The sequence below is a fragment of the Atractosteus spatula genome (assembly GCF_055471065.1).
Source record: "Atractosteus spatula isolate fAtrSpa1 chromosome 10 unlocalized genomic scaffold, fAtrSpa1.hap1 SUPER_10_unloc_5, whole genome shotgun sequence".
NCBI classification, from domain to species: Eukaryota; Metazoa; Chordata; class Actinopteri; order Semionotiformes; family Lepisosteidae; genus Atractosteus; species Atractosteus spatula.
Genome location: NW_028296625.1, coordinates 1220278 through 1244683, shown reverse-complemented (window position 1 = coordinate 1244683; position 24406 = coordinate 1220278). Strand labels below are relative to the sequence as shown.

The window sequence follows — 24406 nt, the reverse complement described above, 5'->3', positions numbered from 1 at the left end:
CCGTCTCTTCCCGTAAAAGGTCTTGGTCTCCATACTGTACTGTGGTCGCTGTAGTGCAGGTTCGCAGTTTTTTTTGTGATGGGAGCTCACCCAATCCCTTGGTGTATTTATGCTATATTCACGTGTACGGCTAGAATGTTCATTGTCTTCCAATGAAAGGCGGGTGCCTTTTGCCGAAGTCGGGAGACATTAGAGGCTTGCCACACCCGGACTGTTAAACCAACGCATTAGCACGTCAAAGCCCATCGAGGACCCGGGCGCAATAATTGTTTTGTCCCTTGATTTACTGATCTGCATTAATTATGGAAATCGAGTTCCTGCTCTTTGCAGACGACCTGGTCCTGCTGTCGCCCACAGAACAGAGGCTGCGCCAGAACCTGGCACTGCTGGAGCAGCACTGTCAGACCTGGGCGCCGACAGTCAAACAACAAAACCAGAGTTATGGTTTTCCAGAAAAAAAGCCAGACCTCAGGGAAACAGGTACAAATTTACACTTAACAACACATTAACACCTAACAACGGGAGCAGGGACGAATTAGGCCAGTACCCACTATTGTTAAACATACAGAAAAGGATATTAAAGTATTGAATATTAGTATTGGCTTTAGTATTGGCCATACAGAACATTAAAGTGCCCCTTTTCCATTCAGCGGGTGCCTGAGCCGCTGTGTCCTATCTTCTGACAGTCGCCGTTGTGAATGTCTGTAGAGTGTATCTTATTTTTAGTACTATATTTTTGTATTATATTCCCTATTAATCAAACTCTAAGAGTATGTATCGGCTTGTCCCCTCCTCCTCCCCTCTCAAGTAATAACTTAACTATATGTGCAAACGTTTCATATGTTGCTGTTGTGAATGGCTGTGGAGGAAGCATTCATAAGAATGCTTCAAGAACATTCAAGAACATTCCATAAGAATCAGCGCTTTTACAGTATATATCGCCTTTAAAGGTGGCTTCTCAAAACGCTTTACAGGATAAAGACAACAAGAACAGCAACAACAACAATATTGTATTTCATTGCACTTTGAAAACCAAGTAATAACTTAACTATATGTGCAAACGTTTCATACAGTATGTTGCTGTTGTGAATGGCTGTGGAGTGAACCGTATCTTATTTGCCTTGCGTCCTGGTTATCTCGCGCGCCCCCCCTCAATTCAATTCAAGGTGTTTTATTAGCATGACAGATGGGTTCAATCAGTGTTGGGTATTTACTTCGCTTTGAGATTCCACCTTTAAAGGTGATATATAAATTTTTGACTAAAATAAATTGATATCTTTGTCTTCTAAGCTCTCTGTGTACAGTAGAGCCTCCTGTCCAGCCAGCACATGTCCACAGACATACACAACAGCGACATATCATAAAACGTTTGCACATATAGTTAAATTATTAGTTGTTTTTCAGGAAGTCAAAAAAAACACTTGAACAACTTATCCAGTCTCTCGAAATAAAAAAAACTAATAATAATGTAACATGCCACTGTTTGTTCATGAACAAAGTTACAGTATACTGAGATTTCCTTAGATACGCGATTAAAAAATAAATAAAACTTTGAATCCCCGGCGGAACACATTCCATAAGAATCAGCGCTTAAATATATCGAATTAAGAAAGTTAGGTGTAGCACTTTAGATCTTTTTTTCTGAACCAGGGAAAATCTGATCATGTTTCTCTATAACAATAATAAAAAACTTTATTTTACATATCACCTTTAAAAGTGGTAGTACCTTTTTTAGTACTATATTTTTGTATTATATTCCCTATTAATCAAACTCTAAGAGTATGTATCGGCTTGTCTGTCAGGTCTTTTTTCTCTATTTGAATTGTCGTTTACACCTCGCACGACTTTAAAAGCTAGCAAGACAGGTTTCGATTCACATTAGCTGGCGAGCCTTGTTAACAAAAAAACTAATAACAATGTAACATGCCACTGTTTGTTCATGAACAAAGTTATACTGAGATTTCCTTAGATACGCGATTAAAAAATAAACGTTTCATATGTAGCTGTTGTGAATGCCTGTGGAGTGTCTCCTATTAAGCTCTAAATTGCATTTTGAGCGCAGTTTTTGACTTTTTTTAAATTGCATTTTGGGCGCGGACAGCACATCCAAGGGTTAATGAACTGCGCCAAGAAATTTAAAATAGTCTTCTTTAGGTGTGAGGGTAGGAGTGGACCGCAGCAGGCATAATCAGAACACCAGGAAAACAAAGAACAGGACAGGTGAGATGTGTATCCAGAAAGCGAGTGATCAGAAAAAGGAAATGGTGTTACGCCCAGGTTTTCGACCCAATTGTTTTAACTTGCTAATGCATCAGACACATTTCCTGGCGTATTGTGTTTTAAATAAAATAGGAGTGTCTTTCCCTGGCATTAGCTCATCGGTATGGTGTAAGGTTTATCTGTACCATACCATACAGTATATAGGTACAGAATTCAAGCTGCACCACTGTATCGCTTTGGTAGGGGGACGGACAATGGCCAAAATCACGAAGACTCTCTCACACCAAATAATGAAGATGAAAAGAAACGGGAAGTCAACACGGGACATTGTACAGCAGTTGGCTTCGATGGACATCTTCGTTTCTGAAAGCACAGTGAGACGGCATTATAAAGGGGAGAGGAGGCAAAGAGAATCTAAACCAAGGACGATTCAAAGGTAAATAAATTTCTAAAAATACCTTTCTTGCATGTAAATACAACTACGCACATTGTTTTTAAAACTAACTGCTGATCTCTTTTTTTTCAAGTCCTATTGTGCGAGCTATCGACAACCTGACCGATGAAAATGATGAGCTACCGGCGATGCAAGTCCAAAGACGGCTATGGGCTGACCTCGGTGCGAATATTAGCCCGACATCGATAAGAAGAGTACGCAGGAGGCTTGGATGGAGATACAGAAAAACCAACACATGCCCGATGATAAGGCTAAAAAACAAAGAGGAAAGACTCAAGCAAGCGCTCCAATGGATTGAACAGGGGGAGGCATTTCAGGATGTACTTTTTACCGACGAAACAACAGTGGCTCTGGAACAGTTTTCCACAATGGCATTTTGCAAAAAGGGGAGATATGTGGACAAGCCAAAGCCCAAACATCCACTGAAGGTTCACGTCTGGGGGGGTATTTCTAGAAGAGGCCCGGGACCACTTCTTATTTTTGAAGGAATTATGGACCGTGTATTTTTTGAGGACGTCGTGGTCACACAGCATGCTGCCCCATATATCAGGGAGCAGTTTGGATCAAGGCACCGTCTCTTTCAAGACAACGATCCGAAACACACAGCAGCAAGGGCGAGGCTTATAGCAGAAGGAGTGAACTGGGTGAAAACTCCAGCCGAATCCCCAGATCTAAATCCGATAGAGATGGTTTGGCATTCGTTGAAAGACTACGTTCGGAAAACCGCTAAGCCCGCCACAAAGCAGGAACTGATCGATGCGATCTATAAATTCTGGGAGGAAGAACTGACCGAACAAAATTGTAACAATTTTATTAACAGGCTGTTTCGTGTTCTTCCTAGGATTGTTGACCGGGGCGGGGGACATTCGGGAATGTAAGTCTGGGAAAGACAGTCTGTCCACAAACAAAACATGTAAAAAAAACAATTACTTTTTGTCAATGGAAACCGGTGTGTGTGTCTCTCTCTGCTGGATGTCCCTCTCACTCCCTGCTGAATGAATAAAAGCATTTTATTAAAAACGCGTTTGCGTTTGTCTGGTATTTACTTTGGTCCCTTTTAACTGTTTTTCGATCTACTGTATTGCTTTGAGATGCCACTTTTAAAGGTGATATGTAAAATAAAGTTTTTTATTATTGTTATAGAGGAACATGATCAGATTTTCACTGGTTCAGAAAAAAAGATCTAAAGTGCTACACCTAACATTCTTAATTCGATATATTTAAAGCAGTGAACTACTGTAGGTGTAACATAACATTCAGAAATACAATCGAGAATAGTTTTGTGGTGTTTGTTTAGATGAAACGTTCCTAAAACGTATAACGTAACAAAATTAAAGACGATTAAAATCTGTAATCTTTCCACTTGTACCGTATGTCATCGGAAAGTTTCTGCTTTGTGTAAGGATGATACCAAAAAAGTAATCTTAAGTGGTGAGAAAGCTGTGCTCAATGTATTTAAGGGACTTAAAAGTTAAAGGAGATGCTTCATATTGCTTGACTAATTTTAAAAACTAGGTTATAAATGCAGACGCTCCCTCGGTGCCGCGCCGGGTGTAAATATCAAAATATACATTCGTCCCGGGCACAGGTCGAAGAGCGCCCGGCTGGGGTGCGCGGGGAAGGGCAGGACACTAGTTTAGGAAGGCGTACAGTCTGGGCAGGTATACTGTAGATTACACTTTTCTAAAACGTATTACAATCTAATCCTTCCACGTTTGATCCCTAAATCCCAAGAAATATAAATCTAAACTAGTAGAAAGCTATGCTGAATGTTTATTAAGATACTTAGAAGACAAAGATACTGTATCAACTTATGTTGCATTAGCCTGATTATGACTAAAAAAACACATATAATTAAACACGCGTTTGCGATTTAAATCAGAACACGATTTAAATCAATATAACTGTTTATATTGTAACGCATCCTGTCCAGCCTCCATTTCTTCTATAAAAATTTACTCTGTTACGCACACACACACACACAATAGAAGAAGGAAGCAGAAGCAGGGACCGTTGTCAGAAGGGAAGAAGGTGACTATTCATTGTTATAAAAAATGACTTAGAATCGATCATGTTGCGATATTTTGAAATATAAAAGTCAATTGATTGTCCATGATATCGCTATTCTATTTTTTCGAAGAAATGTTTGTTAAAAGAAAAGTCCAGCACCAGCAGGATTTGAACACACAACCCGCGAGTTGTTAGCCAGGCACGTAGACCAGTAGGCTACAGGACAACTCGCATGAACAGGGAGGCGAAACAGCCCAACACAGCCCTGTCGCAGTACACGAATATAATCATATCGTTATTAAATTCTTTACTGTGGATACGCGATTCCATATTATATTAGCAGAAAAGCTTAAAACTACCACTTTTTCACACGCTATTTTACATGCTAGTTAAATTTAATTTATTTATATATTATATATTTATAGCTCTGACCAAGGGAAACGTCTCATTTTTTCAAAGAAATGTTTGTTTGTTGATTGTTATCAAAAATGACTTAGAATCGATCATGTTGCGATATTTTGAAATATAAAAGTCAATTGATTGTCTATAATATCGCTATTCTATTTTTTCGAAGAAATGTTTGTTAAAAGAGAAGTCCAGCACCAGTGGGATTTGAACACACAACCTACAAGTTGTCCTGCGAGTTGTTAGCCAGGCACGTAGACCAGTAGGCTACAAGACAGCTCGCATGAACAGGCAGGCGAAACAGCCCTACACAGCCCTGCCGCACTACACGAATACCGTTATTAAATTCTTTAGATACGCGATTCCATATTATATTCCCTTTTAATCAAATTCTAAAAGTATGCTTGTTGACTCCGATATCGCGTTAGTTAAAGACTTCGATGCTTAAAATGTTTAGGGAGAAATGGAATACTGGTGTGTATTTTTTTCTTTAAAGTACCAAGACCAGCTATATACTGTATGTTTATGTTCCAGAATTAATATCGTTTTTGGCCTTCACACGCGTTACAGTATGCTCCTATTCTTTTTATGCTCAGCTACTAAGATTTCCCTTCAGTGGTAAAATTCAATATCTACAACGGGCACAGCAAAGACGTTTACCGTAAGTCTTTCTACGACAGACCAACGGACCACGAGTGCCCCTGTCGGTCAACCAATCACGTACTGCGGTGCCGCGCGTCATCTTGCGTCATACTGAGCGACGTCACCTGCGGTACGTGTCTGTAACGCGCACTTTGAATGGCTGCATCTGTATAAGAAAATTTACTGTACCATTTTTTTTAAATATGACCCTCTGAACATGGCATGTGAGGATTTATAGTCAACAAAATAGCACCCCTTCTGCTGATTTACTTTTTCCCTCCTTCCTCGTTACCAAAACATCTTTGTATTCCGACACTAAGGTAAGAGAGACAAAATCACTCATCACGAACATTTGTAATTACGACACTTCACTGTTGCATTTCTGCGTTGTGACATTCTGAACATGGCATGTTAAAGTATATAGAAAACCTAGATCAGAACAGGCTAAATGCAATTCAAAGTGATTTATATTTTTTTAATCCTTTCTAAATGATAAAATATGTTTTTCAGTGATTATGACACTTCGGTATTACATCAAATATGCTTCAATGCCAAAATAAATAATAATGGAAAAAATACCCACAGTGGACATTCATAGTTGTGATTATAGGAATGTTATATATCAGGTGGGTCAGCATGCGTAGGCTGCAAAGGAAAAATTAAAGGATTATTCCATGCTGAAAAGAGAAGAAAGGAAACATAACGTGTTGGCCGTGGAGCCTTCTTCAGGTGTGAGAAAGACAGGGCAGTAAGCAAAGATAATTTTCTTTATCTTTACTTACTGCAGTTTATCTTTGATGACAACCAAAGACGTTAGGAAGTTTTACGGCTAACAGCTCCACATCAACTTCCTTTTATAATTAACCTCATCAGATCCCTCAACTCCTAACTCTTCCAATTTCTCACTTCAGAGAAGGATAAAAAACTCAATCATCCTCTACAGAGAAAAACCATCAACACCCCTACCACCTCCACCAATCCTAACCTTGTTGTTACTATACCCTCTGACCTTTCCCTTTCACCCCTTTGCATCCTCAGCTAACATATTTTAAAATTACAATAGACTGTATAGTATTTATGTTTAAAATTAAGGTAAATATGTCAAAATATCAAAATCCAACTGCACAGTGCTATCGTAACAATGCTTGTCAAGTTCTCAAACAAACCTGCATTGTATTTTTAAAATATTTCAGCAGAGGATTCAACTGGAGTATAAATGACGATTCGACGATAATTTTTCTTGGGTGAATATGGTTTTCTGGGGAGTTGCGATGTTGGGCATTATTGGACATTTCCCGGTTTCCCTGACACGTGTTAAACACTCGCAGTTCCTGCAAATATTAAAATGGTTATGGCTTCGCTGAGAAATCCAATCGACTGAAGACAACGTTTACATCGCAAAAGAATCCCGTCCCTGGGTGGACTCGAACCACCAACCTTTCGGTTAACAGCCGAACGCGCTAACCGATTGCGCCACAGAGACTGATTGGCAGGTTCTTCTCTCGAATCACACGTTTTTGGTTAAAAAAAATCTCTTACCGTTTATTTTGCCAACCGGTAATATTTCTTCTGCACTGATAACCAAGAATTGAATTTCATTTTTCGCAAGCTGTGTGAATTTCATCAAAAACAAGTTTTCCAGAAAGGAGATGAACACATGCATTTAACGAAATCAAGCCCTTTGTGAGTGCCCAAAATGGTACGTTCTGTACTACAAGATAGGAAGAAAGACACGGCTGGGATTTGAATCTCGGTTCTTTTGTTTAACAGAGAAGCGCTTTAACCAACTAAGCGACGGTGACAGGACAGCCGTCACCTTTTACAGCCACTTGGACACACCGCTCTAAGACATCTGCGTTAAGTAAGCGCTGAACCTGCGCTCAGAGCAAATTGCCTCTTTTACATAGCAGCCCCGACACTGAGAAACGAAGAGAACTGGCTTTTATCTGGCATTTTTCATGTCCAATGCGTTTGACATCTCCCAAGGGCGACAGAGTTCTTTTGCGACACTATTTCTTCTTTTTTATTTCTGTACGCTTTGATAAAAAACGAGAAATCGTGCAAGGGAAAAATGTCTTTTTTTCATCGAGAAAACGTGCACCAGGAAATGTTGTGTTGAGAAGAAGTGATTTAACATGATACGTCACCTAATTAATCGGAGCAATTGCTCACCCACCGAGCTTGGAGAGTCTGTTGGATGTGATAATTATACGGTGCTGTGGAAGAAAACAGTCTTTCTTTGAATTCTCAATCAATCGGAATTTCAATGCGAAATATAAACCCCTTGTCTGATTTAAAGAGGTTATATTTTAAAACTCATAAAAAATCAGAAAACACATGTTTCTCACTTTGAAATTTGAGACGGAGCGGTGCGTTACTAGTAGCGGCGCTGAGCACACTAAGGGGGAATTCAGGTCATGTGAAATGCCAGCGGTTTAATAAACAACGCGTCTGATTTCGGATCATAAGATTGTAGGTTCGACTTCTACCTGGCTCGTGTAAATTTTATTCAAACTCCTCAGTAATACATGTATATTATGTGATGAACCGCACCTGAAAGTAAACGTTGGGTCTGTTTCCTTTGTTTTCCAGCATGAAGTAGCAAATCGTTACAAAAAGCACCTGCTAATGTCCAATAGCGGGTTTTTTTTCCAAATTACATTTTCAGGCTTCAGACACTTTTTAATTAAACAAAAGTGTCCGGAAACTCATTAACTTTCAGGTTTGCTTGAACCTGTACTAAAAAAAGTTATCTGAAACTTCCGGGATTCCATTTTCTGATGTAGCTGTCTCTAAAGTTGGACGTGATGTTAAGCAGATGTGAACTGTGCCTTTTCTCTTCAAAAAAAAAACAAAGTTCTTTTTTTCCCCTCCACTCCAATGCTGGAGACTGTAAGCCTGTGTGAGCTCCACACTGCGTGTCCTGTACTGCTCTGTTTTGTTTAGATTATCTATGTGGTGTACAGATAGAACTCAACTGCATGGTGTGAATTCCGTGTTCAGGACCAGCAGAACCTGAAAAATTAACAGCTGACCTCGACGTGATTTGAACACGCAGCCTTCTGATCTGGAGTCAGACGCGCTACCGTTGCGCCACGAGGTCACAACAATCAGCGCCTTTGAATTCCCCAAAGGACACAAATCAGCTTCACAAAAAAAAAATCTCCTGTGAAGAGCGCCGCTCTTCCGAAGAGAGTCTCTTCATCCCAGACCACATTTTATTCTTCCTGCGCAGCTCTTGTGTAGATGTTGTTCTCAATTACAGATCCAGGAACACTGATTTTTTTTCCTATTTTTTTTAAATTAAGTACCCCATGGTGCAACGGTAGCACGTCTGTCTCTAAATCCCCAAGTTCATTTTCAAAGTATATCGGAGTCAACTGATACTGATCAGGTTCTGCTGCTACTGAACCTGCAGTCTTCACCTTAAAGTTCAATTCCCCAAGCCTTTTGACATTATATGTCCATCCCTTCTCGTCAAAACTTGTATTTTCACAGGGTACCCTTCAGAAATCGCAGTATAGAATGAAAAAACTCCAGTAGATCTCGGCCGCTGTTGGTGATTTTCCTTGAAAAATAAATGAATCTCTGGAAATTTTACGGAGTCCCACAGGCCTTTTTTAGTGAGGGACAGCAGCAGCCACATCAGGAACTGCGTCCCCTTGTCCAATCCGGTAGGTGCCAGCCCCAGCAGAATGTACTGGTAACTGAGCACCGCACCCGTCCCCAGGAGTTGCATGGTGTTGTCCATTCTGCCCCACACCGCCTTGGCGAAGGGGCAGCTTCAGAACACGTGCTTCTGAGTCTCCTCGATGAAACACGTGTCCCGGGGGCAATGCGGGTTCCTGGTAAGCGAGTGTCTGTAGAGGACCTCTCTGGTGGCCAGTCTCTTGTGTACGGCCATCCAGTTGAGGTCCTTCAGTTGATTGTCCAGTTCTTTAGGCATATATATTGCATATATAGCTCACTGTGTATATAATGAAGAAGCAGAGGTTAGTTTCTCATCTGCGCGTTACAGAGCCTTACGCAACTCGTACTGTACCAACAGCTAGGGTTTGATCCCTGCACGGGCTATTAGTTGAAAGGCCATTGTAAATGACGTGTAAGAGATTTATAGATACTGTAGATACTTTATTGATCCCGTGAGGGAAATTAATAAAGCTTATCCAGCTGGCTTTTGTTTCACACTAAATTGCGATCTTGAAACCAAAATAATTAGAAATATGGAACACAACCGTTGTTCCCCAAGAAGGAAAGCTGTTTAACACTGACATCACTCCTTTTTATTTAACCCAGATTGTGAAGACAACTCCGCCCTATCAAAGGAAAATGTTGCACAAAAGTTGGAAAGCACACTCTGAATCCATCTGTACTGTATATTTGATTTCTGCGATCCATTCAAGGCTGCTTGGTGCTTCACAAGCAAGTCATTTCAGGGAAGAAACTGAGTTTAGAGAACTACTGGTGCATTTTCACTCATTGAATTTGATCTTTGTACTCTCTTTTCATTCTCAGCTATAATATTTCAAAATTACAGTTCGGATTTGTTGGAAAACTTCACAGGCATTATTAAGTTAGGACTGTACAATTGTATTTTAATATCTTGGTATATTTACCTTCATTTTAATATGGATGTAACCATAAATGTTGTACTTTTGTCGTACATTTTAACTGAGGACGCACGGCGACTATTATACCTTGTGATACATGCAAGACATCTGTAAACGAAGATGTAATTACAGTCAAATTGGCAATTAACAGAAAACCACAATTTGTATAATATTATTTCTCTATGTCGATGATCAGTTGAAGGATTTGAAGAAACTATATATTATTCCTCGATATCGATGATCAGTTGAAGGATTTGAAGAAACAGCAGCCATAGCAGGTGATTTTGGTTTTGAACCCATCTTTACACCTCAATAATCCATTTGTCCTCGAAAAAAGAAAAGACAGGCATGTTTTGAATCTCATAATGATCATATTCTCGATCCAAAGAAACATATAAATTTGATTCCTTCCGTAGTATTTTGGATTTTCTTACGAAGATCTCACGAAGTATTGCCAGGATCTATATTTAGCGTTCGGTAGCGATAACACTGCTGATATTGATTGAGTAGAAATCTATGATGTATTGACAACTTTATCTGAAGCGAGAAGTCCTAGAACGCTGCCTATGAAGTGTTAGGATTCATACCAAGATATACTTTTTGTTTTCAACCCAAAATGCTGCTATTGCATTACACATTATATGAACATTACCAGTTTTGGTAGCTTCTCTGCTACAACCATGATCAACCATGACAAAAAATTATAAATCAGGACTAATATTAATATCAACTGATGTTACTACAGAAAAAAAGATTTAACTGAAATATTAATAAGACTATGCAAGCCTAAAAAGTAGAACAATTCAATTTATATAACTTTTTTTTTAGAAATGGGCTCACACACCGGAAGACACTAACATTTCTCTTCGTTAGAGTATGTGGATAACAGTTTAACCCAAAATGTTTGGAGTCCAGAGGGAGGACTCGCTCGCTGAATGATCTCTCAAGAAATCCCTGGTGAGATTCAACAGGTGTTTTCTTCAACAGCCACTAAAAGTCTGATGACCTTCTCTGGATTTCCTGAATATGACGTAAAATTAGTTCAAATCATTTGGTAGTTAACAGAACGAAATGCTTTGGAGGTACATTTAAAACAGCAGAGCAACACTGTAGCACTTTGTGTGTGACTGAATTTAATTGTGTAAACCTGGCTCTCTATGAACACGAGCAAAGAGTTCTCACTCAACAGAAGATTGCGATGTGAGCACAACAATATAAGATATCTCAAGATGCCAGGGATTTCATACATGAAAAACATGCACTCTACCACTGAGCTACACAAGACGGTAATGTGATATTAGAATTTCAGAGTTCTTGACGGATTCAGGCTCCTTCTCAGAGGTCCTTGCTCGCCAAATAACTTTGCATCTGAGGAAGAGCACCACGGAAAAAAACCAACTCAACAAGAGAGCGCGTTGGTTGCTCTTGCTCTTAATGCAAGGAGCTGTTTTTTTTTTCCTCGCAATAATCATTATTAACCAGAAACAGCAGCACAGGTAGGTCGCATTTGTGATTATGTCACTTCTCTGCTTCAGCAAGGTCAATGAAAGACTCTGAAAGTAGTAAAGCAAAACTGAACTCAAAATCATATTAGGAATTCTGAGCGATATCTCCATACAGGAAATCCAATAAGAACGTTGAAATATTTGAATATCATCTCTCTGTATATTGCGCTGCTTTTTACCCAGAGTAAAACTATTGGATTGAAGGAATGCTAACCGCTGGGTTAAAATGTATAGTTGTTATTTTGAGAAATCTGTAAACTCGTGATCTTATATGTTTTAAAAGACAGCACAGGAAAAAACGACAGTGCTGATTATTTTCCGGAGACGGAGCACTGATGACCTATCCGAGCTAATTGATAAAGCCCACCCAGTGGATACTCTAGCAGAACGTCAAAGAACATTCACCTTTGTATCCAAAGAAACCACAGGAACAACATCAGGAAGCACAATCAATTCCCCTTTTAAATCTTTCCTGTAAGGTATGCTATGTGAATTCATGAAGTTAATCCTCTGATCTCTTTTGATCACGAACAAAGTATTTCTGATGGAGCGCTATGTTCAAAGATTTAATAAGCTTTACCCCTGCCAACGATTCGGCGTGAAGAATTAAAAGTTTCACAGACAAAAGCAGCTCACCACCACAGCCAATATTAAATGTACTTGCCGGAACACTATCATGTGCACTGCCTCAAAAGTGATCTCGGCAGATGTTGTTCCCTACATAAAGCTGAACGTGCCAAAGAGAATTTCTGTTGAGAAAACAAAATATTTTTTCTGCCTTGATGTTAAGCTGACAGCCTGTCTTTTAGAAAGTCTATCTCTAAACACTTCCCGCAGCCTAACAAAAAGCGCTTTTACTGATCGTATTGCAGGTCTTAAAATACTAACATTTGGCAGCAGTGGGACTTGAACCCACACCCCCAGAGAAACTGGAGCCTAAATCCAGCACCTTAGACTGCTCGGCCACACTACCTTCCTCCATACCCCTCTTCCTCACATTGCTGGCTTGGACTGGGGGGCTTCAGCTCTTGTCGTCGGATCTAATGATATCATGACATGTGGAAGTGACTGCACCTTCATCTTCCGAGATGCTTTCAATAGCACAAACGCTACTTTCACCAGCACAAACATAGCAATAATGAAGATGGTGGGATTCATCCTTTGTGCTATTTGTAGGGGTGCAACTCTATGGCGATCTACTGACTTGAAGAGCAAAAATCAAAATCCTCTGCTACTACTGTTGCTTTTTTCATAGTTTCTTCAAATCCTTCATTTGAACGTCGATTTTGAAGGATATTGATGATAATACCACATAAATTGTGGTTTTCTTGTGATCGCCAATCTTATTCAAATACCAGCCTTTTTTACAGTTCCTTGCGTGTTTCACAAGGTATAATAGCCCCCCTCGCATCCACAGCTAACATATTTTAAAATGACAATAGATTATACAGCATGCATGTTAACATTTATATTAAAAATATATAAATAAAATAAAGTAAAGATACCAAATAACATACAGTGCTAACCCAATAATTCTTGTCAGGTTCTCCAACAAATCTGCGTTGTTATTTTAACATGTTTCAGCTGAGGGTGCAACAGGAGTATAAATGAATTTTCTCGCCAGCCATTCAAAGACCAAATTCCATGAGTGAACATTATTTTCTCAGACGTTGCCGGCATTGGACTTTGCCGGTGGTATTGAATTATGTCCACAACTGTTGTAGTAGTTCCTTCTTGAAGTTCGACACGTGCAAAGCACTCTTAATATCATAGGTGTTAATGTTCGCTGAGTCTATTCGATTCATGGTGTGTATCCTTGCCTATCATTGGGAGACGGGTAGCTTTTTTACACTCAGATTCCAATCTTCAATGCTTTGTGTGAGAGCTTACATAACTTTCATTTTCTCACATTTTCTGACGACTGTTCCAAAGGGGCACCCTGTCAATTCCGAATACTTTTCAAAAATCTGCCTGCATGTTTGATTATTGTCATTTCATTTAGAAAAAGTTCAATATTGATCATAACTAAAGAAAATAATGATCACGAACAAAAAAGGGATAAAGATGCGAGTCGATCTTGAATCACAGCTGGGTGACACGGGCTTCTGTTCTGATATGGTTGTATGAGAAACAGGAGGAATTGCCAATCTCCTATAGAACATGAGTTGAATCAGGAGTGAGACATTTTGTATACTCGTGCATATGTCAACGCCTGACCTACATCATAAAACTAACATTAAGTTGTCAGAGACATTCATTTATATACAAACGAGACAGACCAAGTAATAATTTTACATTAGTTCAGGTGGGTAAACCTGAACTAACTAACTAATAAACCTATTAATAATTCTACATTAACGTGTCCTACAATGATCAGACTAATTGAAATGGTCTGATTCAGAGCCTGTGCAGTTCGTGCTAATTACAACAAGGACAGTTCTGATAATTTTCTGACGCGAGGCCTGACGCGTTATTCATTACGCCACTGACCCTGCTATTGTAGTGCTAAAAAAACACGTTTTCTACATTTATGTCTGTTTAAAAATCACTCTCTAAAAAAGACAAAGGGTTTGTGTGTCGCGCTAAAATTCCGCTTCATTTCGAATGCAAATAAAAACCGTTTTGTTCCAAGAAATCATCAATTTGTCACGTCCTTCATACTATACTTCTCTCTTGTATTAGTAAAGCATTTTGGTTTAAACTGAACAATATATGAAAGGTTTCATCTATACACTTACACATAATAAGTATACGAATAAATACTCGGAAGAAGCCGCAGCTCAGGTATTAGAGAGATTTAAAATCGGATCGGAGGATTTAGAGTCCAGACTGCAAACCAACAGCTGACACAGGTCTTTTATAGAACCGTTTTGATTTCCTCTACTTTGTCCCCGTGACGTCATTGTCCTGCTCGCAGCCGAGCCCGAAACACGTCTGGTTTCTGTCGCTGGGCGCACACCCTGCGGTCCATGCGGGTCCTAATACCCCAGTACAATGACGGGGACACTAAACTGTAAACAGGTGCCGTCCTTCGGCTGAGACGTAAAATCGAGGTCCTGACTCTCTGTGATCAGTCATGAGAATGGTGGTGGTGGAGGGGAGTCCCCATTACCTGTAAAGCGCATTGAGTGGAGTATCCAGAACAGCGCTATATAAGTGTAAGCAATAATGATTATTATTATAATGTAAAATGCAATAAAAAATAAAAAAAATCAAACTTTGATTCAAAATAGATTAATGTAAAAACTGAAAAAGCTAATGCTTTTTTCAGGGCTATATCTACTTTTTTTTAAAAAGCGAAGTCTGTCGCGATTGTGAAAGTTAGAGAATGTGTACCAGCGGGTGCCTTCATATCGCGAGCGTCAGTCTCGCCCGTAGCTGCGAGGTTAAAAGCGCACAAGTGATCTGTCTTTCGTCAAAGTAATTGCCGGAGCAGTAAGACGCAGAGTACCATCCAGCAGCTGTAGATGATGTTCGGGGAAGAGCTAATTCTGTTTTTAGCACAGGGAGTGAGAATGAGCTCAGTCCGGCTCCCAGCACAATCCATCCTGGTTTGGTTACAGTGCGTCTGAGGCTCTTTGGATCGTAACGTAAAAAAAAAACAATTGCTCACATCGTGTGACTTCCACGCCAGGAAGGAAAGGTATCACTTAAAAAAATCAGAACTGAAGATTTGGATCCTGGGCCTCAATTTGATCAAATTATTAAAATAATAATTATCAAAATATCAGACTGTTTCTGCAACATTTCGTGCACAGTACACCATTTTAATCTAAAACAGTCACAAAGAGGGCTTTACACGCAGTGTGGGGTATTTTCCCCTTTTATATTTTTGCCACTTTATATCGAACCTGTTATACTCCCAGAAGTGCACAGTAGCTTGTACTTAATAAAAATGTACAATTCACCACTGGTATAAACAGATGTGTGCCGTGTTTGCCTTTGTAAGCATTTGTTTAAAAAATAAGTTCACAATACGATAAAAACACAGAAAGCACAAACTTTATAATACAACGATACAAAATCAATACCAAATCATTATGCCAATTAAGTACCTATCCTTTGAAAACAGAGAACACCTTTATATCTACAAAAAAACTTGACATTTGTATGTATTTTTGACTTACAAAGCAGACAGTGTAGTCCCTTAATTCAAAGATCAGATCTTGGCCAAAACAAGACAATAAGACGTGGGCTGAATTCGGAACAGGAACCTCTACTTCGTCGTTTATTGAGCTTTTGATCAATGTCTGATTGAAACAGATTCGCTTTTTTAACTCTTTGATTAAAGTACACAAAAAGCACCTTCCTTCGAGCCGGAATCGAACCAGCGACCTAAGGATTCCCCGTTGATTTCTCTACAGTCCTCCGCTCTACCAACTGAGCTATCGAAGGAATATCAAACATTGCTTTCTGGCACATACTGCCCAATGTTGTGAAATGTTCCGGGTGATTTAAATCCCACTTCGACATCAAGTTTCCAACTTGTTTCCTTAGTATTGTTTACCTTGAATTTAAGCCACGAACCAGGATTCTACTGTATAAACTTCCAGGGATATTACAAAATGTTTGATGGGGCATCAATCATTCCAGGCGGAAATTGACTCCTTTTTTTTTTCTCGAGGGATCATATTAAACATTTCATTAGTATCGAGAGGAGGATCACCATGAGACACAAAACAGTTTCTTTCTGTCTTTATTAGAAAGTACCGTTTGTGTTACATTAATAATATTTTCGTGGAAATAAAGAAGTTGTAAATTTTAAAATTTATATTTGAATCGAAATGTGGTTTTGAGTTAAATATTAGCGTGTTCATGTAATTAGTTCGTGTTTGTCATTACTATATATATATTGCCATGTTACTAGAATTTGTAACTGAAGTTTACTAGTTGTGTTTTTTATGATGATTAGACATTTGTTGATTACAATATTGTATATAATCTATAATTTAAACTACATATTTTTCAGGTGTGAATAATTGTATATTTTAAGAATAAATTTCTAAAACAAATCATTGGCTTTATTTACTAGTTTCTACACCTATAAAAATCTTTCTTTGATGTATAATAGACCTTTAACTATATATGTATAATAGTCCTCTAAATTCAGCCGTATAATAGAACTCCAACCATTTATGTATAATAAACATATAATCATAGATGTATTATTGACGTATAACGATATACGTATATTAGAATTTCATTCTAGACCAGTTACGGAGCACATTTACACCTCTAAGGTTTGCGTTTGATAGTCGTATATTCTACAACTTTTGCCCACTGGGATGTGCCGATTTTAACTTAGCAAACCAAGATACACATTTTCTAATGCAGCCTTAATTACAAGACAGTTTGTTTCTCGAAAGAGTGTTATGTAAAAAAAGAGAAAAACGAAAATATATGGATGACAATCTTTCAAAGCTGAAGATTTTACTTTTGAAAAATTGACATTTTATTTATGCAGATGCATTCGCTGATTTTAGAACTTTGCTGTACTTCCTGAATCATTTTCAGTGTTAAAAAGTGGGTGTAGATTATTCTTTCACGCTAGGACGCGAGTGTGTACATGTGTTTGATTTTCGTTTCACTGATTCTCATTGAAGATTTGGGAATTAACGACGAAAGAATCATTTGCCTCGGAAAGCAAAAGGTTTGCTTCTCAACGATATTGAAGACACGCCCATGTAGAGCAGCGTGTGATGATTTGTACTATAAAAGACCAAGTGCTCAAAGTGACGTCTGCGATTACCGTTTAGACTTTTCATCTCGGGCGCACTTTAAGAAAGCAAAGATAGAGCAGTTTTGTTGAATCACTCTACAGCCGCTGTCAGCAGAGTGGCGCAGCGGAAGCGTGCTGGGCCCATAACCCAGAGGTCGATGGATCGAAACCATCCTCTGCTATGTACATTTTATGCACGATTGATAAGCACACCATCAGTTTAATGAAGTGCATTAAAACTGATTTTTTCTCTCGTGTGTATGCAAGCTTCACACTTACGGTACTCTTTCATCTTTACCAATAGCAGATGCCCAAATGTATCTTTGGTTGTTCTGCGATCCTTCATAGTTTCCTCAATTCCTTCAAATGAACATCCATATCAAAGCAATTATGTATATATATTACAATTAAGGTACATATTAAAAAATATCAACGCACATTTGTATAATGCTCATTTAATAATGATTGTCAAGGATTGTCAAGTTCTCCAACAAATCTGTGTTCTAATTTTAAAATACTTTTGCTAAGGATACAACGGGTGTATAAATGAATTCTCCCAACAGACAGTTAAAGAAAAATTCCACACCTGAAAATGGTTTTCTTGGACATTGACTTAGGTACTTAATTGTTTACTTGTTTTAGTTCCACACGAGTAAAACACGAAGATTTCCTGCAACATTCAAGAGGGTTTGCGAAGAAATCCCTTCAATTTTTAGCGGAGATTATGTTTACATCAACACAATCTGAAGCGCGTCCCTGAGTGTGTTTGACCCACCAGCCCTTTGTATAACAGCTGCACAGGGAAACATTTCAGTTGCTTTTCACAGCTCACATGTTTGTAGTTAAAGAAAATAAAATACTGTCATTTTCCTGCCAGCTGGCAGTATTTCTTGTGCACTGACCAAGAGTAACCAAGAACTTCATTTAATCTTTCGCAGGCTGTAATCTACAGAAAAGGGAGTGAATACATGTATTAATTTATCTTTTAGAAGTTGTATGAATTTCTTGAAGTTCAGAAACAACTTGTTCCAGAAAAGAAATGAACAGTTGCTTCAAAGTAAATCAAGACGTATGTCTCTCTCGCTGTGTGTGCTCTTATCTGTCCATCTCTCTCTCCTCTTCTCTCACTCTGGCAGTCTATGCAGAGTATCTGAAGGGGATGTAACACCACTTGGCAAAGAATAAAAATTCTCAGAGGCAGAATAAAAAATCATTATTCTCTTCTCAGTCAGATTCACAGCTCAGACTCACACTCAGACAGAAGCTCAACGCCGTACTGCTCTCTATCCTCACAATCCAGAACCAGAAGATATTCAGACAATCAGTGCTGCTACATGAACAATATCAGACAGATCAGCCTGGACTCAAGTCACATCTCCCCCTTTTCTCCTTTCTCCCAGCCCTCTTAGAGACATAAAAGAGCTCCTGGTTCTCCTCTCTGTGAACTGGGCTCAGGGGTCACTGATCTGGCAGTTGTGGGCTCTGTTCCAGATCGGAAGCAAGAAGGTTCTATTAACCCTTTCCAGGACTTCCAGCCCTTCAGTATTACTTTCTTTACTGTATATCAGGCTCCAAACATGTTTTTTAAGTGTTTTATAACACAAGTGAGTGTGGAATTATCTTTGTATTTATGTTATAAACACCAGTATTGACACTCTGATCAGTATATTGATTATTAGTAGCCAAAGGCCGATGGTCGTGACTACAATAGTGACCAGTTGACCAGTCTGTAGCTCTGAGCAGTGGGACTCAGATCACACAGAAGAAGACCTGTTTGTGTGTGATTCTACACCAGCCCTGGGATTCAGCTGCTCTCACAAGTGTCTCACAGACAGTCTTATAAATGTACAATTAGATGAAGTCTTGTAACAGTTATACAGTTAATTTAAATCATCAGACTACCTATAGAGCTGAGAGCTGGGTGGAAATAAAACCAGGATACACGTTTTAACCTCCAGGAACATGAGTCTGATCCTCCTGGCTTCTATACTCTGATGATTCATGTAAAACCCTTGAAAGCGCTTATTTCAAGGACTCGTGCTCGTTCTCTACTGCTCCACACGGGTACACTTTGTAACACATTAATCTGTGAAGTAAACGCTTTTCTTTTTGCAACATTTCGAGTACCTCTGGCATTCATGAAAAAGACACTCAAAAGCAGCAGAGACGCGCTCTGCTCTGTCAGAATAAGCGCTGTGACGTCACAGACACCAGCCAGAGCGCCGGGATCAGAGAGAGAGAGACCGCGGGAGGCGCACGGAGCGCACAGAGAAGAGCTATTGATCACTTATCTATCGACAACCAATTATTTAAACTGAAGAACCGTAGAAAAATCGATTAACTTCACCGATTGGTGAGTACTGATTCATTTCTTGACCCTGTTTAAGTATCTAGAAAACAGTTAATAAAGACTGTATCGACCAATTACCATAATGCTAGTATTTATGTAATATTAGTGATACTTACAGTGTTAGGGTCAGAGTATTAACACTCATCATCATGTTAGTTTTCATGAGAGTATTACTGTTATTATAAGTATTATTAGTCTAGTAGTAGTTTTTGTCAGTGTTAGTAACAATGATAGTGTAAGTTTTGGTGATAGTGTTACTGTTGTAATATTAGCAGTACCTGCATTAGTGTTAGTTATAGTGTATCTGTACCTAAGAGTGTATGCGGTGCCTATGTCCGTATATAGTGTCTATTTGTGTATCTGTGAGTCTGTGAGTGTATACAGATGCAGCTATTCAAAGTGCGCGTTACAGACACGTACCGCAGGTGGCATCGCACAGGGTGACGCAAGATGACGCGTGGCACCGCAGTACGTGATTGGTTGACCGACAGGGGCACTCGTGGTCCGTTGGTCTGTCGTAGAAAGACTTACAGTAAACGTCTTTGCTGTGCCCGTTGTAGATATTGAATTTTACCACTGAAGGGAAATCTTAGTAGCTGAGCATAAAAAGAATAGGAGCATACTGTAACGCGTGTGAAGGCCATAAACGATATTAATTTTGGAACATAAACATACAGTATATACAGTAGCTGGTCTTGGTACTTTAAAGAAAAAAATACACACCAGTATTCCATTTCTCCCTAAACATTTTAAGCTTCGAAGTCTTTAACTAATGTGATACCGGAGTCAACAAGCATACTTTTAGAATTTGATTAATAGGGAATAGAATATGGAATCGCGTATCTAAAGAATTTAATAACGGTATGATTATATTCGTGTACTGCGACAGGGCTGTGTAGGGCTGTTTCGCCTCCCTGTTCATGCGAGTTGTCCTGTAGCCTACTGGTCTACGTGCCTGGCTAACAACTCGTAGGTTGTGTGTTCAAATCCAGCTGGTGCTGGACCTTTCTTTTAACAAACATTTCTTCGAAAAAATAGAATAGCGATATCATGGACAATCAACTGACTTTTATATTTCAAAATATCGCAACATGATCGATTCTAAGTCATTTTTGATAACAATCAACAAACAAACAAACATTTCTTTGAAAAAATGAGACGTTTCCCTTGGTCAGAGATATAAATATATAATATATAAATAAATTAAATTTAACTAGCATGTAAAATAGCGTGTGAAAAAGTGGTAGTTTTAAGCTTTTCTGCTAATATAATATGGAATCGCGTATCTAAAGAATTTAATAACGATATGATTATATTCGTGTACTGCGACAGGGCTGTGTAGGGCTGTTTCGCCTCCCTGTTCATGCGAGTTGTCCTGTAGCCTACTTGTCTACGTGCCTGACTAACAACTCGCAGGTTGTGTGTTCAAATCCAGCTGGTGCTGGACTTTTCTTTTAACAAACATTTCTTCGAAAAAATAGAATAGCGATATCATGGACAATCATCTGACTTTTATATTTCAAAATATCGCAACATGATCGATTCTAAGTCATTTTTGATAACAATGAATAGTCACCTTCTTCCCTTCTGACAACGGTCCATGCTTCTGTTTCCTGCTTCTATTGTGTGTGTGTGTGTGCAACAGAGTAAATTTTTATAGGAGAAATGGAGGCTGGACAGTATGCGTTACAATATAAACATTTATATTGATTTAAATCGTGTTCTGATTTAAATCGCAAATGCGTGTTTAATTATATGTGTTTTTTAATCATAATCAGGCTAATGCAACATAAGTTGATACAGTATCTTTGTCTTCTAGGTATCTTAATAAACTTTCAGCATAGCTTTCTACCCGTTTAGATTTATATTTCTTGGGATTTTGGGATCAAATGTGGAAGGATTAGATTGTAATACGTTTTAGAAAAGTGTAATCTATACCTGCCCAGACTGTACGCCTTCCTAAACTAGTGTCCTGCCCTTCCCCGCGCACCCCAGCCGGGCGCTCTTCGGCCTGTGCCCGGGACGAATGTATATTTTGATATTTACACCCGGCGCGGCACCGAGGGAGCGTCTGCATTTATAACTTAGTTTTTAAAATTAGTCAAGCAATATGAAGCATCTCCTTTTACTTTTAAGTCCCTTAAATACATTGAGCACAGCTTTCTCACCACTTAAGATTACTTTTTTGGTATCATCCTTACACAAAGCAGAAACTTTCCGATGACATACGGTACAAGTGGAAAGATTACAGATTTTAATCGTCTTTAATTTTGTTACGTTATACGTTTTAGGAACGTTTCATCTAAACAAACACCACAAAACTATTCTCGATTGTATTTCTGAATGTTATGTTACACCTACAGTAGTTCACTGCTTTAAATACATCGAATTAAGAATGTTAGGTGTAGCACTTTAGATCTTTTTTTCTGAACCAGTGAAAATCTGATCATGTTCCTCTATAACAATAATAAAAAACTTTATTTTACATATCACCTTTAAAAGTGGCATCTCAAAGCAATACAGTAGATCGAAAAACAGTTAAAAGGGACCAAAGTAAATACCAGACAAACGCAAACGCGTTTTTAATAAAATGCTTTTATTCATTCAGCAGGGAGTGAGAGGGACATCCAGCAGAGAGAGACACACACACCGGTTTCCATTGACAAAAAGTATTTTTTTTTTTACACGTTTTGTTTGTGGACAGACTGTCCACAAATGTGAGACTGTCTTTCTCAGACTTACATTCCCGAATGTCCCCCGCCCCGGTCAACAATCCTAGGAAGAACACGAAACAGCCTGTTAATAAAATTGTTACAATTTTGTTCGGTCAGTTCTTCCTCCCAGAATTTATAGATCGCATCGATCAGTTCCTGCTTTGTGGTGGGCTTAGCGGTTTTCCGAACGTAGTCTTTCAACGAATGCCAAACCATCTCTATCGGATTTAGATCTGGGGATTCGGCTGGAGTTTTCACCCAGTTCACTCCTTCTGCTATAAGCCTCGCCCTTGCTGCTGTGTGTTTCGGATCGTTGTCTTGAAAGAGACGGTGCCTAGATCCAAACTGCTCCCTGATATATGGGGCAGCATGCTGTGTGACCACGACGTCCTCGAAGAATACACGGTCCATAATTCCTTCAAAAATAAGAAGTGGTCCTGGGCCTCTTCTAGATATACCCCCCCAGACGTGAACCTTCAGTGGATGTTTGGGCTTTGGCTTGTCCACATGTCTCCCCTTTTTACAAAATGCCATTGTTGAAAACTGTTCCAGAGCCAATGTTGTTTCGTCGGTAAAAAGTACATCCTGAAATGCCCCCCCCCTGTTCAATCCATTGGAGAGCTTGCTTGAGTCTTTCCTCTTTGTTTTTTAGCCTTATCATGGGGCATGTGTTGGTTTTTCTGTATCTCCATCCAAGCCTCCTGCGTACTCTTCTTATCGATGTCGGGCTAATATTCGCACCGAGGTCAGCCCATAGCCGTCTTTGGATTTGCATCGCCGGTAGCTCATCATTTTCATCAGTCAGTTTGTCGATAGCTCGCACAATAGGACTTGAAAAAAAGAGATCAGCAGTTAGTTTTAAAAATAATGTGCGTAGTTGTATTTACATGCAAGAAAGGTATTTTTAGAAATTTATTTACCTTTGAATCGTCCTCGGTTTAGATTCTCTTTGCCTCCTCTCCCCTTTATAATGCTGTCTCACTGTGCTTTCAGAAACGAAGATGTCCATCGAAGCCAACTGCTGTACAATGTCCCGTGTTGACTTCCCGTTTCTTTTCATCTTCATTATTTGGTGTGAGAGAGTCTTCGTGATTTTGGCCATTGTCCGTCTCCTTACCAAAGCGATACAGTGGTGCAGCTTGAATTCTGTACCTATATACTGTATGGTATGGTACAGATAAACCTTACACCATACCGATGAGCTAATGCCAGGGAAAGACACTCCTATTTTATTTAAAACACAATACGCCAGGAAATGTGTCTGATGCATTAGCAAGTTAAAACAATTGGGTCGAAAACCTGGGCGTAACACCATTTCCTTTTTCTGATCACTCGCTTTCTGGATACACATCTCACCTGTCCTGTTCTTTGTTTTCCTGGTTTGCTGATTATGCCTGCTGCGGTCCACTCCTACCCTCACACCTAAAGAATACTATTTTAAATTTCTTGGCGCAGTTCATTAACCCTTGTATGTGCTGTCCACGCCCAAAATGCAATTTAAAAAAAGTCAAAAACCGCGCTCAAAATGCAATTTAGAGCTTAATAGGAGACACTCCACAGGCATTCACAACAGCAACATATGAAACGTTTATTTTTTAAATGCGTATCTAAGGAAATCTCAGTATTTCAAATAGAGAAAAAAGACCTGACTGACAAGCCGATACATACTCTTAGAGTTTGATTAATAGGGAATATAATACAAAAATATAGTACTAAAAAAGGTACTACCACTTTTAAAGGTGATATGTAAAATAAAGGTTTTTATTATTGTTATAGA

The 24406-nt window shown here is 39.0% G+C and overlaps 4 non-coding genes across 4 annotated transcripts; all 4 read right to left on the bottom strand.

Moving 5' to 3' along the window:
- Positions 1-7140: 7140 nt before the first annotated feature.
- On the bottom strand, positions 7141-7214 carry trnan-guu (transfer RNA asparagine (anticodon GUU)). Its single transcript has one exon. It is a non-coding gene; the product is annotated as a tRNA-Asn (tRNA).
- Positions 7215-8762: 1548 nt separating this feature from the next.
- On the bottom strand, positions 8763-8834 carry trnaw-cca (transfer RNA tryptophan (anticodon CCA)). The gene has a single exon. It is a non-coding gene; the product is annotated as a tRNA-Trp (tRNA).
- A 3903-nt stretch (positions 8835-12737) lies between these two features.
- On the bottom strand, positions 12738-12819 carry trnal-uag (transfer RNA leucine (anticodon UAG)). The gene has a single exon. It is a non-coding gene; the product is annotated as a tRNA-Leu (tRNA).
- A 3334-nt stretch (positions 12820-16153) lies between these two features.
- trnay-gua (transfer RNA tyrosine (anticodon GUA)) lies at positions 16154-16241 on the bottom strand. The gene is given in 2 exon segments: positions 16154-16189; positions 16205-16241. It is a non-coding gene; the product is annotated as a tRNA-Tyr (tRNA).
- Between the last annotated feature and the right edge of the window lie 8165 nt (positions 16242-24406).